The 10,312-nt window shown below is 44.0% G+C and overlaps 1 non-coding gene across 1 annotated transcript; it reads left to right on the plus strand.

Annotated features, from left to right (window-relative positions):
- Positions 1–8,309: 8,309 nt before the first annotated feature.
- Positions 8,310–8,418, plus strand: LOC126476734 (U6 spliceosomal RNA). Its single transcript, XR_007587201.1, has one exon. It is a non-coding gene; the product is annotated as a U6 spliceosomal RNA (small nuclear RNA).
- Positions 8,419–10,312: the final 1,894 nt, after the last annotated feature.

The raw sequence follows: 10,312 nt of genomic DNA on the forward strand, positions 1-10,312 counted from the left end.
GGAAATCGATCGTGCCCTTTGAAAGGAATCAAACCTGGCATTTGCCTGGAGCGATTTAGGGAAACCAGAAATCCTAAATCTGGATACCCCGGTGCGGGACTGAACCGTCGTCTTCCCGAATGCGAGTCCAGTGTGCTAACCACTGCCGGCCGGTGCGGCAGAGCGGCTCTAGGCGCTTCAGCCTGGAACCGCGCAACCGCTAGGATCGCAGGTTCGAATCCTGCCTCGGGCATGGATGTGTGTGATGTCCTTAGGTTAGATAGGTTTAAGTAGTTCTAAGTTCTTGGGGACTGATGACCTCAGATGTTAAGTCCCATAGTGCTCAGGGCCATTTGACCCATTTTGCTAACCACTGCGCCCCCTCTCTCTGTGATTTATGTAAGCATGAATTGTTATATCATTGCATAATGTTTCATGCAGCGTGACATTGAACTTATTATTATCAGTAATGATACATACAGCATTATAAACAAGTGCATGAAGTATTCTTAGGATATTCACTGTAGTAATGTGTAAAAATTTAGCATCTATGTTTTTTACAGGAACTAGTGATATTACATCTTTGTTCTTAGATAAAATTGGTTTAATCGTAAATGTTTGGACAGTAGAAGCTGCTTTCATATCTGCTGAGTTACTGCCCAGTCCTACAAATCTATTAGCCTTGCTTGTAATTTATGGATAAAAAAAATTTCGTCCAGTAAAAGGCACCTAAATTTTCATGTGGTTCAAAGGCATCATGCTTAGTTTGCAAATAATTTTTAAGAGGCTCGTTTATTCCACTGTTAATAACTGATAAATTAAACTTTTTCAAATGATTTGGATGTGGCAAAAAAATAATTTTCATCTACTGCAAAATTTATAAGCTGTTGGGAATGAAAAGTAAAAACTGCAAGCAGTTGGAAGCAATTCTGAGGAGTACCAGGGCTAGCGTGCACTGCCTGCCTTCCTGGCAGCGGACAAGGCGACGCGTGGCGGTACCACGACTATGTTACCGGAACCCCACTCCGCGATGTCGGCCATGCTGCAGACATGGAAACAGTAATGTGGTTCAGTGTCCAGATGCCCAACAGGAAATCAAAATGCGTGCAGCAAATGTCGCTCCTGCTTTTGTTAAGTGTGGAATTATGGCATGCCAGAAGAAAGAAAATTTCACAGTTAATTATGAAAGCCTACACTGGTGCTAACCTAATACATATTACGCATTTCAACACAAATATCAGAAAAAACTACTAAATGAAACGCTGTTAATAAAGACTTTAGTGGCGCAGTGGTTAGCACACTGGACTCGCATTCTGGAGGATGACGGTTCAATCCAGCGTCCGGTCATCTTGATTTAGGTTTTTCATGATTTCCCTAAATCGCTTCAGGCAAATGCCGGGATGATTCCTTAGAAAGGACGCGGCCGACTTCCTTCCGCGTCCCTGCTTAATCCGATGACTTAGCTGTTCGGTCTCTTCCGCCAAATCAACCCAATCCCATAAAGACCTGACAGTCCTTTTAATCTAAATGTTCAGCCAAAGCCTTCTTCAGAAAGGAAGCGCAGCGCACATACACATTCATACAATCGTACACACGAAATTCACGCACACGTGACCGCTGTCTCCAACTGTTCTGGCCAGAATTTTTTTTAAAGGGAGGGGGAAGGAGGAAATGTGAACAATGAATAATAATTATCTGCGGGAGGAATTTAGGGCATCAGACACTGCCCCAACAATCAGTGCGGTTACGTAGCCGTGTGTTGGACCGGGACGAGACCGTTGTTACGGTGTTGGTCGGATGTCGGAGCGTTTGTGGTATGGAAGGCAACGAAAAAAGCAGGAAATAAGAGAAAGAACGGACACTGAGTAAAGTAAGCCAAATCTAAAGTTAAATGACAGAAATAAAACAACTACTAGTACAATAAAAGTAAACATTGCAACAATAATTCATGTACACAAAAGAATATATTGACTAAATTGCTCCACTTTCCATTAAACTTCAAATTTCTGTCGGATCGGTTATTAAACCAATAAACAACGCATGCTGGGAGTTTTGATGAAACAACTACATCTCCACACGATAAAAGCATTCAACACGTAATGACACCTCCCTTCTTTCTTACCTTCATGGTATAAACAGTGCCGAATAACATCTTTGACTTTATAGGCCCACTGAAATTCGATCAGATAATAAGACGCAATCTTCAGCATGTCAGTTCTTTTAATGACTCAGTTACATAAAAGCACAGTTTACAACATTAATAAATTACATTATAAAAGTATTACTCTTCTGCATTTCGAAAAACAGTAGGAAATAAATTCAGATATCAATATTCGGTGTGTGACTGCTCTCGGAGTTAGTATAAATTCATTGTAAATACAATTACTTATGCATAGCTTGTATGTGAAAATTTTAGAATTCTGTAGCAGTATATTTCACGACTTTGGTCAATTAGAGTAACTGAATCATTATGTCAATGTATCGTGGTACAAAGAAAATTTAAACACAGACACTATCCAATACATAATGCAGACTACATTATTTACTCAAGTAATTGATATTATTCTCATTATTCTGTGCATGAAATGTATTCGCAGTTTTATGAACAACCATCAGCTGCGTAATGGAATGCCGAGAATGAAAGCAATAAGAGCTGTTGCCGCCGCAGTGCCTGCGTCTGAAGGAACTTTGCATCGTAATTCAGAATAATACGTGCACTTTATCTGCAAACACCGGGCAAGCGACTTTCAAGTAAAATGTCTCCCCTATATGGGAATATGTGTAATGAATGTACGAATACAGTTTGTAGACACATGGTTGACGATGTATGCAAGTTTGGGTCTAGCGTTGTGTCGTGCTTGGATAGCCTAATGGTAAGGCGACCGCTCGCAATAAGCATGAACTCCGGCTTCAACTCACGGTCCGGCACGAATATTTATTGTCGTCATTCCATTATGCAATTGATGGTTTTTCATATTCTCAACAGCTAATACATTTCTGTATTTCATAACGCCTATAGTCGCCGCAGTGTCTGTTCCTATGGACATACACTCCTGAAAATTGAAATAAGAACACCGTGAATTCATTGTCCCAGGAAGGGGAAACTTTATTGACACATTCCTGGGGTCAGATACATCACATGATCACACTGACAGAACCACAGGCACATAGACACAGGCAACAGAGCATGCACAATGTCGGCACTAGTACAGTGTATATCCACCTTTCGCAGCAATGCAGGCTGTTATTCTCCCATGGAGACGATCGTAGAGATGCTGGATGTAGTCCTGTGGAACGGCTTGCCATGCCATTTCCACCTGGCGCCTCAGTTGGACCAGCGTTCGTGCTGGACGTGTAGACCGCGTGAGACGACGCTTCATCCAGTCCCAAACACGCTCAATGGGGGACAGATCCGGAGATCTGCTGGCCAGGGTAGTTGACTTACACCTTCTAGAGCACGTTGGGTGGCACGGGATACATGCGGACGTGCATTGTCCTGTTGGAACAGCAAGTTCCCTTGCCGGTCTAGGAATGGTAGAACGATGGGTTCGATGACGGTTTGGATGTACCGTGCACTATTCAGTGTCCCCTCGACGATCACCAGTGGTGTACGGCCAGTGTAGGAGATCGCTCCCCACACCATGATGCCGGGTGTTGGCCCTGTGTGCCTCGGTCGTATGCAGTCCTGATTGTGGCGCTCACCTGCACGGCGCCAAACACGCATACGACCATCATTGGCACCAAGGCAGAAGCGACTCTCATCGCTGAAGACGACACGTCTCCATTCGTCCCTCCATTCACGCCTGTCGCGACACCACTGGAGGCGGGCTGCACGATGTTGGGGCGTGAGCGGAAGACGGCCTAACGGTGTGCGGGACCGTAGCCCAGCTTCATGGAGACGGTTGCGAATGGTCCTCGCCGATACCCCAGGAGCAACAGTGTCCCTAATTTGCTGGGAAGTGGCGGTGCGGTCCCCTACGGCACTGCGTAGGATCCTACGGTCTTGGCGTGCATCCGTGCGTCGCTGCGGTCCGGTCCCAGGTCGACGGGCACGTGCACCTTCCGCCGACCACTGGCGACAACATCGATGTACTGTGGAGACCTCACGCCCCACGTGTTGAGCAATTCGGCGGTACGTCCACCCGGCCTCCCGCATGCCCACTATACGCCCTCGCTCAAAGTCCGTCACCTGCACATACGGTTCACGTCCACGCTGTCGCGGCATGCTACCAGTGTTAAAGACTGCGATGGAGCTCCGTATGCCACGGCAAACTGGCTGACACTGACGGCGGCGGTGCACAAATGCTGCGCAGCTAGCGCCATTCGACGGCCAACACCGCGGTTCCTGGTGTGTCCGCTGTGCCGTGCGTGTGATCATTGCTTGTACAGCCCTCTCGCAGTGTCCGGAGCAAGTATGGTGGGTCTGACACACCGGTGTCAATGTGTTCTTTTTTCCATTTCCAGGAGTGTACATGCATGTCAGAAGGAATATTGAATCGCATTTCAGAGTAAGACAGGCACTGCAATATTATTATTATTCTGTATTTATGTTCTGCTGTGTAGTATGAATGTGTGTGTGTGTGTGTGTGTGTGTGTGTGTGTGTGTGTATACTGGTAGTATTAACTTGTGAGGGTGTGAGAGAATGCACTAACAGTAAAGTTATTTATCAGTGCAAGTAATTACCAATTGAGTAGACAAAAAGCGTTGTTTGTGTGCGTCAGGTCAGTAGTAAAGAGCATGGCATCAAAGCATAAGATACTGCGAAGAGGTAGTACAGCTGTTGCAGCAGAATTTCTATTTATGTTGGTAAAATGGTAGCATGTGTAAGTCATTCAGTTTACAGTGTAGTTAAATAAACGTAAAAAGGCAACTGATTTAGGCATTCGAAGCACTAATTTAAATTACATTATAAATCGCTCGTATGTGGAGGGGTCCATGACAGCGATCAGTGGCAGGTGTTATTGCTGCCGAGATTGCCAGCGTCGTATCGTTCTTGTTTTGTGCGCTGAATGAACTCGTGATAAAAGGGACTACTTGATGACACCAAGGACTGGAGCTATACAATGGCATAAGAGGTCATGGACAAATGATACTTGCTGCTATACATTATTTACCACTGGTTGGAAACTGTGGATCAATCAATTACTCTGACAGTGTTGCACGGGGACGACGAAGGATTTACATGTGCATTGCTCTCGGTCATGTGCAGAGTTCTGTCACCTGGCTGCATACTCTCCCCGCTATCACTCCACGTGTCTGAATGGGAATAGTGGGAATCTGCGAACGCGCTGGATTTAGGTGGCAATCCAGTCGTGCAAAGAACACTGAACGTGTTACATGCAGCTTGGTTTCACATTTCATGAAACATAGATCACAGACAAAAACATTTCAATACTATTTAATTATTTTTGGCTTTCTGAAGACATAATAAAATATATATCGGGTACAAACTGACGGCATACGAACAGACACAGGGAATTTTGCAGATTTCTGTCACTCAGCTTTCCGTATATTCATGCACAATTAGTTTCATAAATGAAAAAGTTTTTAACGCACATGTATTGATTGAAACATTCTATCACGTTTGCAACCTCATTACGGAGACGTAGAAACTCTTCCGAAGGGAAGCAATGCAGGACTACTGGACAGTTCTACCGTAAAAGAATCTGTCTTTCGAAAGAGAATTGCGTTACAGACCATCAGTTCCGTCTGCAAACGTTCAGGGGCGCTTCAACTTATTGTGAAACAACAAAAGATCTGGAAAACGCCTCGCAAACAGATTTAAGGTTAGCAGTGTCCTCAAAGCGTTTAGAAAACTATTCGTGTAATTCTTTCGACTCTACAATGAAGTCTCCAAATTTAGCATTTTCTTTCACGCCAGTGAGCTCAGGGAAACGGACGGTTTTATGGTCAAAAGTTGTTTTTAAATACATCCCCACCAAATAATATATAATTGGTTTCCACCTAGCAGCGTCTTGTTGTGGATAGTGCACAGTCAAGTGCACTTAAAGTGAGAGGTCTGCGCCGGCCGGAGTGGCCGAGCGGTTCTAGGCGCTACAGTCTGGAATCGCGCGACCGCTACGGTCGCAGGTTCGAATCCTGCCTCGGGCATGGATGTGTGTGATGTCCTTAGGTTAGTTAGGTTTAAGTAGTTCTAAGTTCTTGGGGACTGATGACATCAGAATTTAAGTCCCATAGTGCTCAGAGCCATTTGAACCATTTGAGAGGTCTGCAATCTCTTCTGGATGTTCTAATTTTCGTTTCTGCTTCTCTTTTTCCTTCATAACCTTAACAATAGCAAGTTTTAAACTGAAAAATCGTTCGAGGTATGCTCCTTGACTTAACAAACGTAATATATAGGCTACATTCCCTATACTCTTAGATCAGTTCCATCCATAACTGTTGCAACTGACGACGTAATAGTGCGCGCAGCTTCAGAATATTGGCTATTGGTACCTTCAATTACATCACGTGTTCCACGCCTGCTAATGAAGCACAAAGTGCTTCTTGATGTCCAGAACAATGAACCCCATACAAATCGTCTGGCCACGTGGAGTGGCCGCGCGGTTTGAGGCCCCCTGTCGCAGATTGCGCGGCCCCTCCCGCCGGAGGTTCGGGTCCTCCCTCGGGCATGGATGTATGTGTTGTTCTTAGCATAAGTTAGTTTAAGTAGTGTGTATGTCTATGGACGGATGACCTCAGCAGTTTGGTCCCTTAGGAATTCACACACACACAAATCGTCTGTTGATCGTTGTATTCTTTTGCCCTTTCGTCGTCAAGTAAATCTTTAAAGTTCTTTCTGCCTTGTGATGTCATGCCCTTCCATATCAGATTTGCAGTACCTGTCTATTATGCGACTGCATAATAGATTTTGAGAATTTTCACCCCTCGCTTTTGTGATTCCCTTTCATTTTTAAAGGTTGGGCCGGTAGATCGCTAGAGTACCCCTTTTTTTGCAAAAGCAATTGGACCTATGAATTTCCTTTATACCAAAAATAAATAGTGGAGGATACATATCGTGGACACAATGATACTGGAAAATTGAAGAAAGTTGTGCCAATCACAAAATGCCACTCCAAATGTCGGAAGAAAGTGTATCGCATCGCACCGCTAAATGAAATGTCGCGCTGTACCGAGCAGTTCCCAGAAGGATCGGATAAATCGGATACGTGCGGGGACAGGCCGAGCCTCTGACCGCTGCGTGCTGCACATCGTGCACTCGTGAAGTCTTGCATGCCGTGGCCGACCCTGGTATTGCACCTATTGTGCACAGTATCGTTTAATCGCTAGAGTTGGCAGTGACCTCTGCCGTCCAGTACTAGAAAGATTAAAAAGCCAAGAAAATATGGACGCATTGAGCTGGGACTGTAGATGTGAACAGCACGCGCATAAAGACAATAAATGAATTTATTTTCAACAGAAGCAACAGCTGCAAATTACATTCATTTCCGTTAGTAGCCAAAAATCTTAAGACATCTGTAATTGAAAAGGTAAATCAGTTTTATGACAAAAACACAGCTTGATACATGAAATCTGTACTTGGAACTTTGTAGGAGAATGAATAAATTATGATAGTTTGATTTTGCTGAAATTACAAGATTTAAGGTTTTCTCAACACAAACTCTTTCAGACAAGCCATGATAAACAGCTTGGATGACTAGTTTGCAAAACCAAACTAATCTGAGTATAACTCCCACGTCCGAAATATCCTTATTCATTACACGTATTACATGCCTGTGATAATTTATATTGTGCATTTGCGGTAGGGTGCAATTGGTTTGACACCTGTGTTTTGGTTGCCAGGGATTGGCAGAACTCGGATATTAGTTGGAAGCTTACCTTCTGACTTTCTTACCTGTTCCTTGTTGTTACTGCATTTCGCGATTTTCTTCTTTGCTGACTAGTGATGGATATTCCTTATTGCTCGCCAATTGTGTAGTCTGATCCGACGTTCAGCAACAGTATGGACCATTGCAGGGACCTCTGCAATGTTGACATCTGCCTCACGTTGCGATTTGTTATTTTATCTTGGAGGACACGCAGAAAATAATCCCCGCATAATTCAGGAAACTACCATGTGATAACAGCAGGGCGTGATTTGGCTGGGGTAGGCGGGACCACGCCCAGGTTCCTCCGAGAACAAGCAGCCAATGATAGATGAAGAAAAACAGTAAAATTTGCAATGGAGAGGATAAGTGGAAAAATTAGTAAAAGGGACGAGTCAAGTGAAGTCTTCTGCCACATTAAAATGATGAAAGATGATTCTGGAAATCACTGAGAGGTAAACATATTCTAATCATTTACTTCGTTTTATCGCTGGCTCAGTAGTGTGTACTTGCTTTGGCTTTACATACGCTAAAACTGGAGCGATACAAAGAAGATGACCATGGCCCCTGAGCAAGGATGACACACAAGATCGTGAAGCGTGGAAAAAAAGGTGGTGGAGTGACAGACTATGATCCCAGATCTCTGGGCTTCGATCCCTGGTCAGTTCTAGGGTTTTCGTCTGTCACTTTTTACTTCTTTCGCCAAGGCAATGTCTGTTAATGTGAAAAAAATGCCGAAATGCACTGTGGTTCGGAATCTGCGTAATACTGTAGATCCCATTTAATTGGGTGAGTAAGTCAGTTTGATGATCAGAGGGAGTAAACGGCATATAACACTTCTAATAGGTGCATTCCTAGTAAAGAACTGTAGTGTTCAAACTGACCTTCAGGCTGAGTGCAGCTTCACGATTACCTTTTTACCCACTTCAAAGATCAGTGTGCACTAAGACTCGAGTATCTGCTAATTGAATCTATATAACGAAGGAGATTAGATTTGAGTAAATGTTGCCAGATCCTTTTTAAATTTACACATTTAAGCAACTTAAGAGTCAAATGAAGGAGCAACCCTGTAACAGTTGAGAGCAGATATTTTTGGCCACAGATTGCTACGGTGGCAGGATTTAAAAAGTTGTTTCATGAGTACTTCCAAGATAACGCTAAAGAGACTAAACCAGACGCGTTGGTCTGGTAGATGCATTTATGCACTTAAGGGGGGAGATTCATTGAATTTCTTAAGGACCTGAGAAGAGCGATTCAGTCAGAACGTATCAGTTGACAAATATCCAACATTTCTGAAACATGGACCATTTTCTAACAAACCAATAAATACAGTAAAGACATACATTCTACATCTACATCTACATTTATACTCCGCAAGCCACCCAACGGTGTGTGGCGGAGGGCACTTTACGTGCCACTGTCATTACCTCCCTTTCCTGTTCCAGTCGCGTATGGTTCGCGGGAAGAACGACTGTCTGAAAGCCTCCGTGCGTGCTCTAATCTCTCTAATTTTACATTCGTGATCTCCTCGGGAGGTATAAGTAGGGGGAAGCAATATATTCGATAGCTCATCCAGAAACGCACCCTCTCGAAACCTGGCGAGCAAGCTACACCGCGATGCAGAGCGCCTCTCTTGCAGAGTCTGCCACTTGAGTTTGTTAAACATCTCCGTAACGCTATCACGGTTACCAAATAACCCTGTGACGAAACGCGCCGCTCTTCTTTGGATCTTCTCTATCTCCTCCGTCAACCCGATCTGATACGGATCCCACACTGATGAGCAATACTCAAGTATAGGTCGAACGAGTGTTTTGTAAGCCACCTCCTTTGTTGATGGACTACATTTTCTAAGGGCTCTCCCAATAAATCTCAACCTGGTACCCGCCTTACCAACAATTAATTTTATATGATCATTCCACTTCAAATCGTTCCGCACGCATACTCCCAGATATTTTACAGAAGTAACTGCTACCAGTGTTTGTTCCGCTATCATATAATCATACAATAAAGGATCCTTCTTTCTATGTATTCGCAATACATTACATTTGTCTATGTTAAGGGTCAGTTGCCACTCCCTGCACCAAGTGCCTATCCGCTGCAGATCTTCCTGCATTTCGCTACAATTTTCTAATGCTGCAACTACTCTGTATACTACAGCATCATCCGCGAAAAGCCGCATGGAACTTCCGACACTATCTACTAGGTCATTTATATATATTGTGAAAAAGCAATGGTCCCATAACACTCCCCTGTGGCACGCCAGTGGTGTGTAGACGTCTGTAGACGTCTCTCCATTGATAACAACATGCTGTGTTCTGTTTGCTAAAAACTCTTCAATCCAGCCACACAGCTGGTCTGATATTCCGTAGGCTCTTACTTTGTTTATCAGGCGACAGTGCGGAACTGTATCGAACGCCTTCCGGAAGTCAAGAAAAATAGCATCTACCTGGGAGCCTGTATCTAATATTTTCTGGGTCTCATGAACAAATAAAGCGAGCTATGCGAG

The sequence above is a fragment of the Schistocerca serialis genome, chromosome 4, assembly GCF_023864345.2.
Source record: "Schistocerca serialis cubense isolate TAMUIC-IGC-003099 chromosome 4, iqSchSeri2.2, whole genome shotgun sequence".
NCBI classification, from domain to species: Eukaryota; Metazoa; Arthropoda; class Insecta; order Orthoptera; family Acrididae; genus Schistocerca; species Schistocerca serialis.